Raw genomic sequence first — 17622 nt, 5'->3', positions numbered from 1 at the left:
ATCCCTCTACATCTTTCTCTATGCAACTCTCTGCCTGAAATGTCCTTCTTACCCCCTTCTTTGGAAATTCTACATACCCTTCAAAGTCCCAGTTGAATCCCTGCTCAGGAAAGTGGCCTTATAATTAGGGTAGGAGATTGACATAGTGGTTAAAAACTAAGGCTTATCAAACGTAAATTTTGGACTTTGGGTGATAATTATGTATCAGTGTAGGTTCACTAATTGTAACAAATGCACCACTCTGGTGTTAGATGTTGATAGAGGAAGTTGTGTGTTGGCACAGGAGGCATATGGAAACACTGCATCTTTGCTCGATTTTGCTGTGAACTTAAATATGCTCTAAAAAATAAAGTCTATTAAAAAAAAAAAAAGCCAAGGGGGTTCCCCGGTGGCCTAGTGGTTAGGATTCTGGGCTTTCACTGCAGGGGCCAGGTTCAATCCCTGGTTGGGGAACTCAGATACTGCAAGCCCCACGGCTCGGCCAAAAAAAGAAAAAAAGTCAAGCCAAGGCTTAGAAATTCGATCTAGCTGTGTGACTTTAGGCAAGTTACTTAACTTCTCTGAACCTAAACTTCCTCATCTGTTGGATAGGAATAATAGTGCCTACCCTTAGAGGATTGTGGTGAGAATTTAATGTTATCACGCATATAAAAGTACTCAGTAAATGTCTGGCATACAGTAAGCCTCCCTAAAAGTTACCTGTTATTTTCATGAGAGTGGGGAGCCACAAATATGAGAGGGCTTTCCCTACTTATTTTAATTATTCATCTTTGTACGCCTTTCACATAGTAGATGCTTAGGAAAAGCTGGTTGGTTGTTGGAGGCCTTGCTGCCTTTGGGAGGGATCATTCTCATCCACATCTCCACACCTCCTTATTCAGTGAGCAACAAGATGCTGGCGGAAAATGGGTGTCCACACCACAATCCCACGCTGTCCTGAGGAGGATTCACAGCGGCTGGAGGAAGTCCCGGCGACTGCTCCGCCGCCGCCATAGCAACTTCAACCCCATTCCTGGAACCCAGCTCGGGAGGAGCAGGGTATCGAAAGTCAGTCTCCCCAAGGGCGGCTCTCTCAAGGTTTCCAGGACCTGGTCCCCCGCCCCAGCCCTGAGGAGTCTCCGGGTCCAGGCAGGCGCTGCTCCCTGCGGCCACACGGTGGCGGCGTAGAGTCGAGCTCCGCGCCCCACCTGGGAAGCGCTAATGAGGCACAGCCCCAACGGTTGGGCCTCCTGCTCTCCACCCTTGCCAGGACAGGTTACGGCATCCAGGCCGAGAGAGCCGTTGGGCCTAATCTCACCTCACCTCAATACCTCCAGCTGGACCCTCGATTCCCGATACTAGGCCGGGCACTCCCAGCTCACTTGACTTGCCCTCCACCCCCGACAATGGCTCCCGGGGCCACCCCGCCCTGCCGCCAGTCCTGCGCAGCACACCTGGCGGGTACAGGGCCAGCCCTTGCTCAGATTCAGGCTCGAGCCCGCCGGACCCAGACCGAGCGTCTCATCCCACTCCCAAGTGCGCCGGCCCGGAGGGAAGGAGGTGGGCGTGCGCTCTAGCTTTGTGGTCCTCACTGCCCCGACCTCTGGCCCTCTCCATTCACTGCTTCCGCTTCCGGGCCTGCATCTTCTCCTAACTTCTCTGAACGCCGCGAACCCCCTTCCCGACACTTCGAATGCAGGTCTCAAGGGCTGATAATATGGTCAGGGATTGTCCTGTATAGGGGTCCCCTTACAGGCACTGAGAGGTAAACAAGCTAAGCGCGGGCACGTGCCAGGGCGGGGCTTTGGGGCGGGGCATCAGAGGGGCGGGGCCTCGGGGCTTGGGTTCCCGCGGGCCGAGGAGGTACCCGAGGCGCGCGCGGGGTGCCGGGAGTGCAAACTAAGCGGAAATGGGGTGGGGGGAGGCGCAGAAGTGGGGGCGGGGCGGGCACTGGGGGTGGTTTGAGGGAGCGCAGGGCAGACTAGACTTGGGAGCTGAATGGGCTGGCCGTGGGGTTGGGCCTGAACTGGGGCCCCAAAGCGAGAGGGGCCTGAGTGGGGAGGGGAAGAGGAGGCAGGAACCCCGCCCACTTTCTAGGTTGGGTTCTTGGAACTAGTCAGGAAATCCTGGGACTCAATCTTGGGGCTTGATCTTCTGTAGGCGATGGTTTTTATAGAGAGGGCTGATAGGGGCCCCCAAGTGGTTTTTATAGAGATGGCTGATAGGGCACCCATTTCCCCCACATTCCGGGAACTGCTCAGGCTTGTCCCCCAAGAGTTTGGGGGTCAGCAGCTTCCTCCCTCCACACGCTGCGGGGCGGGTCCCACCGGGCGGGTCCCACCCTGAGAACCCGGCAAGGCCCTGCGGTCCCTCCAGAGCCCCCCCCCCACATCTTCAGTTTCAACAAGATTGGGGGAGCGGGGAAGTCTTGGGGGTCACAGGCCACATACATCTAGAAAGGTCGTCAGGCCCCAGGGCCTTCTCTTGCCCCTGCCCTCTTCTCTGCTCCAGCAAAGCTTACCCCATAATTCATTTGATCTTCTACTGATAAACATTTAATCTTACGCCTGTGTTTATAATGATCTTTATTTTGTTTTATTTTTACAAATATGTACTTATTGTCAAATTTTTTAAATAAAATACTGATAAAGGCAAAAAATATGGATAAAGACAAAATAAAGTTCACCATATTCCTACTATCTACAGGTAACTAACTCCTTTATTTTGTAAGCTACACTTTATGGAATGTTTGCTATATGCCAGATACCATGCTAAGTCATTCACGGAACAGCAATCTGAGGTTTGGAGAAATGTCTCCAGTGAGGCTTGCCCAAGGTCACACAGCTAGAAAGTGGCAGAGCCAGGACCTGGACCCAACTTTATCTGATTCCAAAGCTTTGCTGGCATCTTCCTGTTAACATTCGGGTGTCTTTCCTTCCAATCTTTTTTTTTTTTCCAGGCAAAGGGACAAAAATACTCACATGTAAATATGCACTGCTTTTCCTCCTTCCCAGGCTTAGGAGCCTTTGTAAGGAGGGCAGAGGGAAAGAAATAAACCTAAGCAAAAGAGTGGAGAGACCTGGAGGAATTTCCTCCCAGTCCCAATCAGGAAAAGCTGCTTCTGAGAGAAGGGAGGGGAGTGAGGGAGCTGGCAGAGTTTGGGTGGTCAGGAATTTGGAAAAAGAGAAAGAAGGAAGAGGTTTGGGGAGCTGTTGTAATAGTGTGGAACTTTGAGGAAGAGAGATTTAGGAGGATTCTGAAAGGATGTCTTGCCGTGAGCTGTGCCATGTAATCCCTTTGCAGTGTCCTCCAGAGACCTTTGGTAAAGACTTTTGTTTCCTGTCAGTGCTTTTTGGAATTGGATCGATTTCTTTTGGCGAAGAGGGAGCAAATAAAAGACCAGCTTTCTTCAGGTTCACATACATTTTTTGTATTTTTTCTTTTATGAAAGTGAAATAGCCTCTCTGCCTTTGCTCACCCAGTACCCTCCCCCTAGAATGCCCTGCCTTTCCCATGTCCTTCTCCATTTCCCTCATCCTCCAAGGTCCACCTCTCTCCACCTCTTTCCCCTCCTTCTGTTGGCCCTAGCTCTTTGCAAGTCCTTCATTATACCCCAAATCAGGACAGATGACTGGCCCCCTATTGATAGGCCATATTGAGTAGGAATTTTGCCACCACTGGAATCTCTTTGATTACAAGAAACTGTGCTGGTTTGTTGGTTTTAGAAATCTCTTTGTGTCAAGTGGAGTACCCTTGCACCAGTTATAATTCCCAGGGGAAGACTCTAAACACTTCTACCCATTTCCTCTTGGTATCTGAGTAGTCAAGGAAGACACAATGCAGTCAAGCACCGGATGGAACAACGCTTTACTCACATAGAGAAGAGACAGAGCAGGATCAGCTTCAGTAGTGGGTGTTGGTCCCTCATTGCCGGGGGATCTCTCCCAGTGATCAACACAGGGCATTTCACCTATGCTCACCCTTCTTGTGCCATAGTGGAAGGACCCTATCCCCTCCAAGAGGAGGACAGATAATAACCATGGGGTTGGCTAGATGCCATATGACCGACATGCTTTAAGCAGAGACAAAAGAGTACTCATGACACCTGAAACAAGGAAAGATACTCCCACACAAGGTGATAAATCCAGCACAGGCTGTGTGGGCTCTTTATCTCTTGGTTAGGAAGTGTTCCAGGCCCAGGGCCCATTCTTACATGATTGAGTAAGGGTCAAAAAACTGCAGGCATGAGACTGTCTTTCTCAACATTTGGCCATCATGACTCTTGTTTCCCTCTTTGTTTTGGCTGCTAAGAAGCTCAGAACTATTCTATTTCTGGATCTGTATTTCCTCTTTGTCCCAATTTTCTTAATTATTTAAGCCTTAAAAAAACTTTTTATTATGGAATATTTCAAACACATGAAAGTAGAGAGAATGTAATAAACTGTTATGTACCTGTAACCCATCCTCAATAATTATCAACATTTTGCCAATCTTGTTTCCCTTTTCCCTCCCTCTGAAGTATTATAAAGCAAATCCCAGATACCATATCATTTCACTGGAATTATTTCAGCATATATCTTTAAAAGATAGGGCTTTTTCAAATATAACTACAATGCCACTATCATACCTAACAAAATTAATACAAATTCCCTAAAATCATTTAATACCTAGTTCATGTTCAAATTTCTTTAATAGTTGGTTTGTTCCAATAAGAACTCAAATAAGGCTCACACATTTCATTTGGTTGATATGTGTCATAAGTAACTTTTCATCTATAACAGTTTCACTTTTCTTTCTTTTTTCATGCTATTTATTTGTAAAGGAAACCAGAGCATTTGTCCTGTAAAGGCTCCCATATCCCAGAAGATTTGGCTGATTGCTTCCTGATGGTGTAGTTTAACTTGTTCTTCTGTCTCTTGTATTTCCAGTAAACTGAAAGTTAGATCTAGAGCTTGATTAGATTCAGGTTTAATGTCTTTAGCAAGAATACCTTATTGGCGATGGTGCTGTCTACTTATTATTATGTCTCATCTAGTGGCACATATTTAGTTGAAATATTTTTATTGATTGATCCATGGTTTCAGGGCTCTTGGCCTGCTCTTTTCATTATAGAATTCCCCATCAACCTTTTATCTGTTGGTTTTAGCATCTGCTGATGGCCCATTATTTCATTAGGTGTTGCAAAATGGGGACCGGGCCCTGGCAGTGAAAGCGCCAAGTCCTGGACTGCCAGGGAATTCCCCATGACTTTCTAATTCTGTCATTCTTTTTTTTTTTTTGGCCGCGCCCAGCAGCATGTGGGATCTTAGTTCCCTGACCAGGGATAGAACCCGAGCCCCCTGCAGTGGAAGCACGGAGTCGTAACCATTGGACCACCAGGGAAGTCCCTCTGTCATTCTTTTTGCATTCATTAGCTGGAATTCTTCCATAAAGAACAACTTTTCAATAAAAATTATTTTTAAAAATAAAATTAAATTACAAAAATAATTTAAAAATAAAACTTAAATGAAAAAATAAAAGAATAACTTTTCCTCATTCATTATTTGATTTTCCTGAAATAGTTGTATAAGAAAGACAGGATAAATGCTTGATTTCTTTCATGTATTTTTATAAATTGCCTGAACTCCTTTGTGGAACAAGTTGTTAAAAAAAAAAAAAAGGGCAAGCAGAGTTGTGGAATAGAAAGAGCACAGGCTTTGGACTCGGACAGAATCCTGATTCCATCACTTCTTACCTGTGTAACCTTGGGCCATCCATCTGAGCCTCAGTTTCCTTAACTGCAAGCTGGGGACCAATATCCTCAACTTCCCCAAACTTTCAGTAGAATCATTTCCAGGCCTAGATCAAGCAATTCCTTGTATAGGAAGTAAAATATAGTCACTGTGGAAAATTTAGAGGATGCAGATAAACACAAAGAATATATAAGCTTTGTGAAAAGCATCTAGCATATGCTTGGCCTATAGTCGGTATTTCTGACAACTCCAGCTTGGCTCTCGGGCTGCCCTGTGTTAGAATCCTTCTGGAAGAGAGTAAGTTTAGCCAGCGGAGACTCCAGCCTCAGTCCAAGAAAATCCTAGTAAGAGTCAGAGAGGGTGTCTTGGGGAGAGAGCAGGAGGTGGATTCCTCTGGTCTTATGTCAAGAGCTAGTTAACTGAAGTTAGACCTACCACAAGCTTGCAGTGAGATCCTGGGAGAGTCACTTAACCTCCCAAGCAACAGTTTCTCACGTGTAAGATAGAGGTTGTCAAGGCTGACCTGCCAGAGTTGTTGGGAGGGCCACCTGAGATGTTGATGTGGAAATGCCCACCTTGGAGGCAAAAATTGGGCGGTGCTCAGCAAATAGGAGTTAGCTTGATCTGTCTGGGAACTCCCTTTCTGAGCTCCCATCAAGTGTAAAGTTACAAGTGTCTCTTGTCACTGAAGGGATGTGTGAGGCCTGGCTTGGAGCCCAGGCTCCAAGTGCTGTGTGAATTGGGTAAACCTCTTCCTCTCTGGGGCTTGGATTCTTCCATCTGTGAGATGGCCAGCTTAGGGGTCCAAATCTAAACGCCCCCAGGAGCAGACAGGTAGCAAGTGAATGAAATGGGGGAGGCAGTGAGATAATAGTGGTGGAGACTGTGGTGATCTGATGAGCTTGCTTTATCTGAGAGAGGCTGCCACTCCATTCTGCTGCTGGTCACAAAACTGGAATGTGAGCCCAGGTGGCCTTTTTTTTTTTTTTTTTAATAAATTTATTTATTTATTTTTGGCTGCATTGGGTCTTCCTTGCTGCACGCGGGCTTTCTCTAGTTGCGGGGAGCGGGGGCTACTCTTCATTGAGGTGCGTGGGCTTCTCATTGTGGTGGCTTCTCTTGTTGCGGAACATGGGCTCTAGGCGTGCGGGCTCAGTAGTTGTGGCGCACGGGCTTGGTTGCTCCGCGGCATGTGGGATCTTGCCGGACCAGAGATCAAACCTGTGTCCCCTCCATTGGCAGGCGGATTCTTAACCACTGCGCCACCAGGGAAGTCCCTGGCCTGACTTTTTTTTTTTTTTTTCATTTTTTACACTTTATTTAGTCTTTCAACAAATATTTTCTAAGTATCGATTATACATCAAGGACTGAGCTAGGCACTGGAGGTTCAGCATTGAACAAGACAGACATGACTGCTGTCACGGTGGAGCTCACATTAACTACACAAAAACTTTTTTTATTAATGTACAGAAAACTAAGAATACAGCCCTTGCACCATTTTCATAGTACAGCTCACCATGGCAGATCTAATGTCTTCCATGGTGTGATGCATAGATGTCAGAAACGAGAAGGATGCATTAATTTACTGTAGATAATGACTAGACTTTGAAAAGAAAGTATGAAATCACTGATCTATAGTAAAACCAGCAACTGACTTTTCTTGCTATTCAGAGGACGTGATAATCATCACTAGCACTTAGAAACAGAATGCCTGGCCTGACTTTTAAAGAGGCTGGAAAGCTGTATTTTAAATTTTCTTCTTCCTTTTTTTTTTTTTTTAAATACCTTCTTTTTACAAACCCTCTGTCCAGGGCTGACTTTCACTAGATCCCAGCGAGGGAGCTGCTCTGTTATGTAGGAAACCCTGACCCAGAAGCAGGTCATCTATGAGTGGTTTAGCACCAGGTTCCCCACCAATGTGTGCTGTGTGATAGGTGAGGGGGCTGCTGCCTTTCTGGCCGCGCCCCGTGTCCCAGGACCAAGGGGTCTCCCAACCCGACCCCGGTCCTGAGGGGCTGCGGACTGCACTGTGCTGTATTTTTAATTTTAAATTAAAGTGATGGCAAGTTATTTGAGATATTTAGCAGCCTGTATGGACTAAACAAAATGTAAAGTAGGGTTAAGAGCATGGATTCTAAAGTAAGAGAAGTTCATGCACCAGCTTTACCACTTAATTAACTGTATGTCCTTGAGCAAGTCATTTATCTTCTCTGTGCCTCACTTTTCTTATCTGTAAAATGGGGGTAATTATTGCACCTACTTCACGTGATTGTTGTGAGGATCACATGAGCAAGGACAGGACTAGGGAGAGGTTAACAGAATGAGGTTAATGAGGAATCATCTTGGGTGCAAAATTTAAGGGGGTGCCAAAAAAACTCAACAATCAAGATATATTTTTAAAAGTTAAAAGTAATGCAAAGGGCTTCCCTGGTGGTGCAGTGGTTGAGAATCTGCCTGCCAATGCAGGGGACACAGGTTCGAGCCCTGGTCTGGGAAGATCCCACATGCCACGGAGCAACTGGGCCCGTGAGCCACAACTACTGAGCCTGCGCATCTCTAGCCTGTGCTCCGCAACAAGAGAGGCCGCAATAGTGAGAGGCCCGTGCACCGCAATGAAGAGTGGCCCCCACTTGCCGCAACTAGAGAAAGCCCTCGCACAGAAACGAAGACCCAACACAGCCAAAAATAAATAAATTTTAAAAAAAGAAAAAAAAGTAATGCAAAAAAAAAAAAAATCCATAATGACCAAAATAGCAACATTTTAAGTGAAGACAGGATATGACCTTGCACTTGTGTGACTTGGCCTTAACTCACCTCACCCTAACCCTGGGTCTGTGGGGTCCTGGCTTTATTCTTAAAATAGGATGGTGCACAAGGAGAACACCCATCCCACCTCCAGGCCCAGTGGTTCACGGGTAAGAGAGAGAAGGCATTTGACTTTGTTCACTGCCATATCACCAGCATCTACAATGGTGCCTCACACATGGTTGGATCTTAATAAATATTTGTTGAATGGGGAAAATATTGGGATGATACATGTCCAACCTTAGAACAGTGCCTGGCACCAAGTAGGTGCTCAATAAAAAAATAATGATGATTATAATTAAGAAGATAATGATGTCATTGTGGGTCCTATTCTGTCTTTAAGCCAATGGTGAACCTAGTGTGTTTGACACCCAGAATGTGGGGTTTTTTTCCAAGTTATCAAATTTTATTTTTCTTGAATTTCTCTTAGATTTTCTGGTAATGTAAAAAAAATGTTTTTAAATTTTTATTTGTATTGGAGTATAGTTGATTTACAATGTTGTGTTAGTTTCAGGTGTACAGCAACGTGATTCAGTTATACATATATTAATTCTTTTTTAGATTCTTTTTTCATATAGGTTATCACAGAATATGGAGTAGAGTTCCCTACTGCTACACAGTAGGTTCTTGTTAGTTACCTATCTTATATATAGTAGTTTGTGTAGAAAAGATCATTTTTTTAATCCCAACATGACAAGAGTTATCTTCAATAATAATCATGAAATAAAACAAATAATAATAATGGCAGAAAAGCAACAGAGACAGTAAAAACTTGCTTTTATTGAACTTCATATATATACTCAGACCAATAAAATTTTTTAAATAAAATAAAAATTATAGTACAAATGGGAAAAAAGTAAAGGACTAATAGTTTATGGTTATATTAATGTATTTTTTTAACAAAAAGGTACATACACACACACATGAAGAAATGCCTCTAAAAGAGGCAACTTGGCAGGTTCAGAGAATGACTTGCACAGAGAATGACAGAACTACAGTAACAGTTTTACAATCACTGTGCTATCACCATTGATTTCAAATCTGCTGTTTAAATGCAGGGACATGGGGACATGAACGCTCCTGGTGTGAGCGCCAATGATGCTGACCTGCTATGAGCTCTCAAATTGAAGGTATATGTTGGCGCCAGTTGTGTAACTGAGAGTTCTTCAAATTAGCTTCCATGTAGAATATGTTATTAAAGGTTAGGTGATAAAATGTACTAATTTGAAGTATATATATATATATATATATATATATATATATATCTCCCATAATAATCGCGGCAATTATTTAGAACTTAGACCAAGAAAGATCTCTTCAGGAGGGAGGATTTTATCACCAACGACATTGTTTAGAATTGCCAGGGCACAGTGATAAAAAAAGCAGACCCACCCAGTTTCATTAATGTTTTAAACTTCTCTACAGATAATGCATGCCTTATTTCTTGCACATGGAGGACTGGCCACCACCCTTAACTGATTCACCTCCACCTCAGGCCATCAGTTTCCTATCTCTGGATGAGACAGTCCCAAAGGCCCTTCCAAAGCTGACATTGCACTACTTTCTAATTCTGGCTTTGCAAGCTATTTCAAGCTATGTGACCCTGGGTAAGTCAGGTCATTTCTCCAAGTCTCAGTTTCCTCATCTGTGAAATGGGAACAATAACCCCAAGCCATGCCTTACCCCATAAGGGCTCCATGAGGTAGTGTGGAAGAAGACTTTTTGTAAAGAAGAAGGCACTGCACACAAGTGGCAGGAACACAGGTGGCAGGCCTTGATGACAAAGGTGATGATGTTCCTCTGAAGTCATAAACAAGTTGTTCCTAGATTGAGGATCTGGGTTAGGGGAAGGGGAACCAGTGGGTGCTGGACTTTGCAAATCACTGACAATGACTTTTTTCTTCCAGAACAAGTCTTGATCCTCTTGGCCCAGAAGCAGGGGGCTGATCACAATGACCCCAGTTCCTCTGCTGCTGTATTACATCCCAGCTGGATGGAGCACTTCGCTTCCAGGGGAAGGTGGCTGAGGCAGAAGCAGGGTTTGAGAAACTACTGATGCCAGCTGGCTCTTGTCCTCAGAAGCACTCTGAAATTAGCTTACCTGCTTGTTTAACCAAAGAGAATGTAAGTTCCTAGAGCAGGGGTTGACAAATTTTTTTCTGAGGAGCCAGCTAGTAAACATTTTAGGCTTTCTCAGCCATATGGTCTCTGTTGCAACTACTCGACTCTGCTGTTGTAGTGTGAAAGCAGCCCTAGACCATACGTAAACGGAGCGTGGCTGTGCTCCAATAAAACTTTATTTATGGATACTGAAATCTGAATTTCATATAATTTTTGCACATTATGAAATATTCTTTTGATTTCTTCAATCATTTAAAGATGTAAAAGCCATTCTTAGCTCATAGGCACATAAAAAGAGGCCAGATTTGGACCACAGGCCGTTCATAGTTTACCCACCCTTATTCTAGAGGGCAGAGACCCTCTCTGTGTATTCCTTTGCTGTGTCCACAGTGCCCAGAACACTGCCTGGCACATAGCTGCCCATAAGTATCTGTTGATGACCAGCTGCTTCCTCTTCTGCCTCCAATTCCATTCCCATCTCTTGCTGCTACTATATCCACCTCTACTTCCAGCTCCTATTCTCTGTAACCAGCAGCAACAAGCTTCTGTTCCCCCCACCCCTGTCCCTGTCTCCAGGTCAGTGGAGGAGCCCACTAGCTAGTTCTCCAGTAGCCCTGGGACTGTCCCATCTGGATGCTCCCATTTTTCCTCTTCTTCTCTGACTACCCTATCTTTGGCCTCATTCTTCTTCTTCTTCTTTTTTTTTTTTCAGCATCCAAAATCTTTTTAATAACAAGGCAGGATCTGGGGTTGGTTTTTGTAGTGGCAACTGGCCTGTCGGCCTCTGGTGCTCTTGAACTTCCAGCCCTTGGAATGTAGGGTTTGGTGTTCCTGAGGTCTTGCCGAGATGCCTGTACACCTCTTGGCCTTTACCAGAGAGTAGGCCAGCGGCACAGCCCTTGGGAGAGTCCAGGGCCAGTTGGTCGAAGGTGAGGATCTTGCCCCAGGCCTTGGGGATGTGGCTCCGGGGGCAGTGCACACACCTTCAGTTCGGGCACCTACTGGGCATGCACATCATCAGTTTTAGTCCCTATAACCACAGCTGTTTTGCCTTCCCCTCCAGGAAGCTTCATCTTCCGGATCATCTGGGAAAGGGATAGAGGCCACCAGTTGGTGCAACTCACGAACAACCTCTTCAGCACAACTTGACTGAAGGAGTTGGTTGGTCTGGCCAGAAACCTGTACAGCTTGACCAACAGCCTTAGGTAGCTGTCCTAGCTCTTGGCCTCATTCTTTTTTTATTTTTTTTTGGGCCTTGCCACGCAGCTTGCAGGATCTTAGTCCCTGACCAGGGATTGAACCCATACCCCCTGCAGTGGAAGCATGGAGTCCTAACCACTGGACCACCAAGGAATTCCCTTGGCCTCATTCTTTTTTTTTTTTTTTTGAGTAGGAAACTTTTTTTTTCTAGTATTTATTTGTTTATCATTTATTTGTTTTTGGCTGAGTCGGGTCTTAGTTGCAGCATGTGGGATCTTTCGTTGCGGCGTGCAGGATTCTCTCTAGTTTTGGTGAGCGAGCAGGCTCCAGAGCACGCAGGCTCAGTAGTTACAGTGGGTGGTCTCTCTAGTTGTGGCGTGCAGGCTCCAGAGCACGCAGGCTTCGCAGTTGTGGCACGTGGGCTCTCCAGTTGTTGCGCTGTGGGCTCAGTAGTTGCAGCACGTGGGCCTAGTTGCCCCGTGGCATGTGGGATCTTAATTCCCCGATCAGGGATCGAACCCGCATTCCCTGCATTGGAAGGCGGATTTTTTTTACCATTGGACCACCAGGGAAGTCCCCACACAAGCATATTTTGAAGGCTTGCCATATGTCAGCTGTAGCCAGCGAGATAGCAATAAACAAAATAGACAAGTCCTACCTCATGAAGCTTTGTTCTAGTGGGAGAAACAAACAATAAACAAACAGGTAAATATACAATATGATCCCTGGTAGAGAGGCATGCCATGAAAAAAAGATAACATAAGATGATACTATCAATGGGGAGCTATCTTAGATAGGGTCAGTCCTCTCTGAAGAGGTGACGTTTGAGCAGAGGTGCGAATGAAGTGAGGGAGCAAACTCTTGAGAGCTGAAGAAAGAAACGTTCCAGGTGGAGGGCACAGCAGGAGCAAAGCCTGAGGTGGGGGTGTATGTGGCACGTCAGTGAGCAGGCAGCAAGCCTGGTGGCAGGGGGGCAGTGAGTGAGTGAGTGGTAGGAGAGGAGGGGGCAGGGGGAGTAGGGGGCCAGATCCTGTGGGACTTTGCAGGCTCAGCAAAGTCCTTGGAGTTTGTTTGAAGTTTGTTTGATGGGGGAGCTACAGCAGGGTTTCAAGCACCTCCATCCCTCAGACCTGGATGGGGCAGACAAGAGAATCCACCCCCTTACTTGTTCACCACTACCCACCTCTGCATACTGAGTACCCGTGAAGCCCCTTCTGGGCTGACAGTGTAGTGAAGTGAATAAGAGCACTGGATTTTGAGTCTGAGAGAATTGGGTTCCCAACCTAGCTGTAATACTTACTAGCTGTTGGACCATGGGCAATCTCATCACTCCTGAGCCTCAGTTTTCTCATCTGGAAAATGGGGACAATAATTTCTGTCTCATGGTGTTGTTGGGGTGACTGGATGAGCTCTTGCCTCTAAAACACTCACAGTGCCAGGCAGGTCACATAGTTCTCTCTCAATCAGCTGTCATAGTTGATGATGATTACTATTTACATGCTGACCCAAGTTCTGGCATTTTGTAATCACTTGTTAAAGGAAACTGCCATTATGATTGTTCCCCTCATGCTGTTCCACCTGCTGCCAGGAGACACGTGTGCCAAGACCCTCCTCTACTGAATGGCCAAGAAAGAATAATGACAGACTCTCTTCCTGTGGGGCAGGGCCCATCCAGGACCTGTGCTCTTGAACATTATAGCAAGCACATGCCCAGGTTGCGGTAGAAGGACCTAAAACCCAGCGCTCACCCTGTCAGCTCAGCCCCCTGCTTCATGCCAGAATAACCTCTTCCACAAGGTACAGAATAAGAACCTCACTGTGTCCAGCAGAGCCCTTTCACACTTATGAGTCATTCCCTTAACAAACACCTCAAGTGACTGCCCAGAACAGCCTGTTTTCACCCCATTATGAATAATAATAATAGCTAGCATTTATCCACGACTCAGAGTGTAGCATTTCAGAGCATGAGGATAGATTGCCTGGGTCTGAGTCCTAGACTTACTGTCTTGTAGCTAGATGCTGTTGTACATATCACTTAGCCTCTTTGAGCATCTACTATGTGCCAGGCAGTGTGTCAGGTGCCAGGAAGACAATGAAGAGCCAAGAAGACCCGATTACTGCCCTCTCACAGCTTCCTGTCTAATTGGAGAGCTAGATGTTAATCAGGTAATCACAAAGACAAATGTAAAAGTACACCTTGAGCAGCACTAAGGAGAAGTATCCATTGCCATGAGTGTATATAACAGGCAGGTAAGGGAAGATGTCCTGGAGGAAGTGATTGTGGAGATAAACTGGCTTGAGGAAGACGGAAGACAGTTTCAAGAACAAGGAGCAAGGGCTTCCCTGGTGGCGCAGTGGTTGAGAATCTGCCTGCTAATGCAGGGGACACGGGTTCGAGCCCTGGTCTGGGAAGATCCCACATGCTGCAGAGCGACTGGGCCCGTGAGCCACAACTACTGAGCCTGCACGTTTGGAGCCTGTGCTCCGCAACAAGAGAGGCCGCGATAGTGAGAGGCCCGCACACCGCGATGAAGAGTGGCCCCCGCTTGCCACAACTAGAGAAAGCCCTCGCACAGAAATGAAGACCCAACACAGCCAAAAATAAATAAATAAATTAATTAATTTTAAAAAAAAGAAAAAGAAAAACCACAGAAGTGAGTCACTTTTGTTTAAAAAAAAAAAAAAAAAGAACAAGGAGCAAGGCCCTGGGGCAGTAGAACTGAAGGAAAGTCAGTGCGGCTGCAGCCTAGAGAGAAACAGAGAAAACTGTGAGCTGAGGCTGCAGCAGGATCAGCACATTGTAGGCTATGATTGGTCTCTTTAGCTCTCTGCTGAGTGACTGCAACATCCCTTCAACAGTGATGGGCAAGCTGACCTGCCCAAGCTCCCAGGCAGGGCCCAGGTGTCCTCTGGGCAACCCCCTTTTCCAGCATAACCCACTCATAACCCAATACTCTTGGGAGAGAGGACACAGGAAGTGAAACATTCATAGGAAAGCACAGTCACTACTGGGTCCTTAAATTGAGATGATGCACTTGATATGGAATCCTTTCCTGTAAGAAGGGGAAGGAAGAGACCAGGAGCCCCAGGAAGGGGGCAGACTGAAGGTAGAATCACTCCAGTTTTCCCCTCACCCATGCCCCTCCCACCCATCCACCTCATTTTCCTCGCCCAGCAGTCCTTTGCCCTCATTCTCTAGGTCTCAATGTCTCTTCCCAAGTTTAACTTAAACCAGCTTGCAGCCAGATATTTGGCACCTGTGTGCAATCTGTTCTGAGCCCTGAGTAGGATGACTAGATTTAGCAAATCAACAGGACACCCAGTTAAATTTGAATTCAGATAAACAACAACCATTTTTTCGTCTAATTTTTAGTCTAAACATTACAACGCTAGCCGTGATCAGCAGGGGTTGGGGCATCGGAAACTGGCTCCAGGCAACTGATACTAACACTGATGTCAATAACAGCTGCCAACTTTGGCCCAGGTTGCCTCCAGTTTAGCCCTCATTAAGGAGGTAATAGAGTGAGTGAACAAAAGAATGAACTCTAGGGACTTCCCTGGTGGCGCACTGGTTAAGAATCCACCTGCCAGTGCAGGGGACACAGGTTCGATCCCTGGCCCGGGGAGATCTCACATGCCATGGAGCAACCACATGCCGTGGAGCAACTAAGCCCATGCGCCACAACTACTGAACCTGCGCTCTAGAGCCCGTGCACCACAACTACTGAAGCCCGCGCACCGCAACTACTGAGCCCGTGTGCTGCAAGTACTGAAGCCTGCACACCTAGAGCCCGTGCTCCACAAGAGAAGCCACCGCAATGAGAATCCGGCGCATCGCAATGAAGAGTAGCTCCCACTTGCCACAACTAGAGAAAGCCCATGCGCAGCAATGAAGACCCAATGCAGCCAAAAAAAAAAAAAAAAAAAAAGGAATGAACACTAGGCCTAGACTACCAGGGTTGTCTTTCAGCTCTGCCATTTTCCAGCTGTGTGACCTTGGAGGGACCCAGAAAATGAAATGCTTAACTTCTCTGTCCTTGGTTTCCTCATCTATACACTGGAGATAATAACAGCACCTACCTCATAAGGTTGTTGTGAGGATTAAATGAGTTTACAGGTAAAGTGCTTAGAATAGTGCCTGGTCCATAGTAAGTGCTATGTTAATGTTAGCTCTAATAATTTATCTAATCACACCAGACTGAATGTAAACTCCATGAGAACAGGGACTTTCTTTTGTTCATTGCTATATCCACAGGAACAAGGAGCAGGGCTGGTTTATAATGCATGCTCAAGAAGAGGGCCTGGCTCGTAATATATAGCCATAAATATTTATTGAATTAAATCTAGTCCTCAGGATATACCTGAAATATTGGAATTGTATTAATAATTCCCCTTTTACAGATAAGGAAACAGGTTTAGAGACATGAAATGAGTTTTCCAATGTTAAGGAGGTGGCAGAGCTAGGATTCAAATCCAGATTTGTTCGGTTCCAAAGTCTTTTCCACTCAAAAATTCACTTTAACATCTGAGGTGCTACCCTTGGAAAGTGATGGAATAACAGGAGCATCTGGATTTAGGAGAAATCCTCATTGACTTTGATTTTTTTAAGTCCTAGTCTGTTCCCCATCTGCTGTGTAACCTTGGGTAAGTCACCTTATCTTTCTGAGGCTGTTTTATGATGTGTAAACTAGGTGGTGGTCAGGATCCAAGGAGATCATATATTGGTGAAGCCTGACCGGAAGAAGGCTTCTGATAAACAATCCTGCTTTAGAGCAGCTTTGCAAATGGACATTCTTCCCCACCCATGAAACCCGAAAGCCCATCTCTCCACTCCCCTACGCGTGAATAAATCTCATCACACCTGAACACTTAACACCTCTTTAGACGGAGGCTGAATCTCTCCGGGGGAAATCTCTCTCCCTGGCCTCCCTGCACTCCAAGTGCAGCCCAAGTGTCGGTCAATCCTGGGAACCTGGTCCCTGGTCTCCTCAGAGGGGGCGCAAGCCCAAATGAGCCCAGAGCTGGGCCTGCAGTTGGGAGAGATTCGGGGGAGACGGCTTGAAAAGAGCAAAACATGTGTATTAAGACATCACTTTGGAGGCACTGTGGGTCCTGATGGGATCCCAGTGTCGCCTTCCGGGGCGGGGATGGGGAGTCCTAGGGCCTTGTAATGGGGGTAGTAGGGCCCAGGCTCCTTTCTAGCCTTTGCCTGGGTCAGGCCCAGGACATTCAGTGTGTGTGTGTGTGTGTGTGTGTGTGTGTGTGTGTGTGTGTGTGTGTGTGTGTGTGTGTGTGTGTGTGTGTGTGTGTGTGTGTGTGTGTGTGTGTGTGTGTGTGTGTGTGTGTGTGTGTGTGTGTGTGTGTGTGTGTGTGTGTGTGTGAAACAGCCCCCGCTGGGGGGAGAAGGAACATCTGGGGAGCTATTCCAAACGAGGTGAGTGGGGGAGATGGGTGGCCCTGGCGTGGTCCCCTCCGGGGACCAGGTTTGGGAGGGAGGAGCCAGGAGGGCCTCTTCTGGGCTGAGCAGAGCGCGGGCCCAGGGCTCGCGGTGAAGGCGGGGCCCGCACTCTCTTCGCGGCGGGGGCGGGGGGTCCGCGCTGGGAATGCCGCGCCGCGGGGGCCGGGGCGGGGCTTAGTTGGTCCCGCCCTTCGCGCAGGTAGCCAATGGGCGCGGCGGCGCCGGGTGACGGAGGGAGCCGAAGTGCGAGTGCCGCGGCGGCGGCGGCGGCGGCGGCGCGGACGGCCCAGCCAGAGCGAGAGGGTCTCGGCGGGGGCGTGGGGGCTA

At 46.7% G+C, this 17622-nt stretch overlaps 1 long non-coding RNA gene across 1 annotated transcript; it reads left to right on the top strand.

Moving 5' to 3' along the window:
• The first annotated feature begins 1608 nt into the window (after positions 1-1608).
• LOC309608844 lies at positions 1609-14459 on the top strand. Its single transcript, XR_014233110.1, has 3 exons — positions 1609-1744; positions 9575-9646; positions 10424-14459. It is a non-coding gene; the product is annotated as an uncharacterized lncRNA (long non-coding RNA).
• Positions 14460-17622: the final 3163 nt, after the last annotated feature.

This window comes from Balaenoptera borealis (assembly GCF_965194805.1).
Source record: "Balaenoptera borealis genome assembly, chromosome: 1".
Taxonomy (NCBI): domain Eukaryota; kingdom Metazoa; phylum Chordata; class Mammalia; order Artiodactyla; family Balaenopteridae; genus Balaenoptera; species Balaenoptera borealis.
The sequence above is the reverse complement of the archived record's forward strand: the minus strand, read 5'-3'. Positions and strand labels throughout refer to the sequence as shown.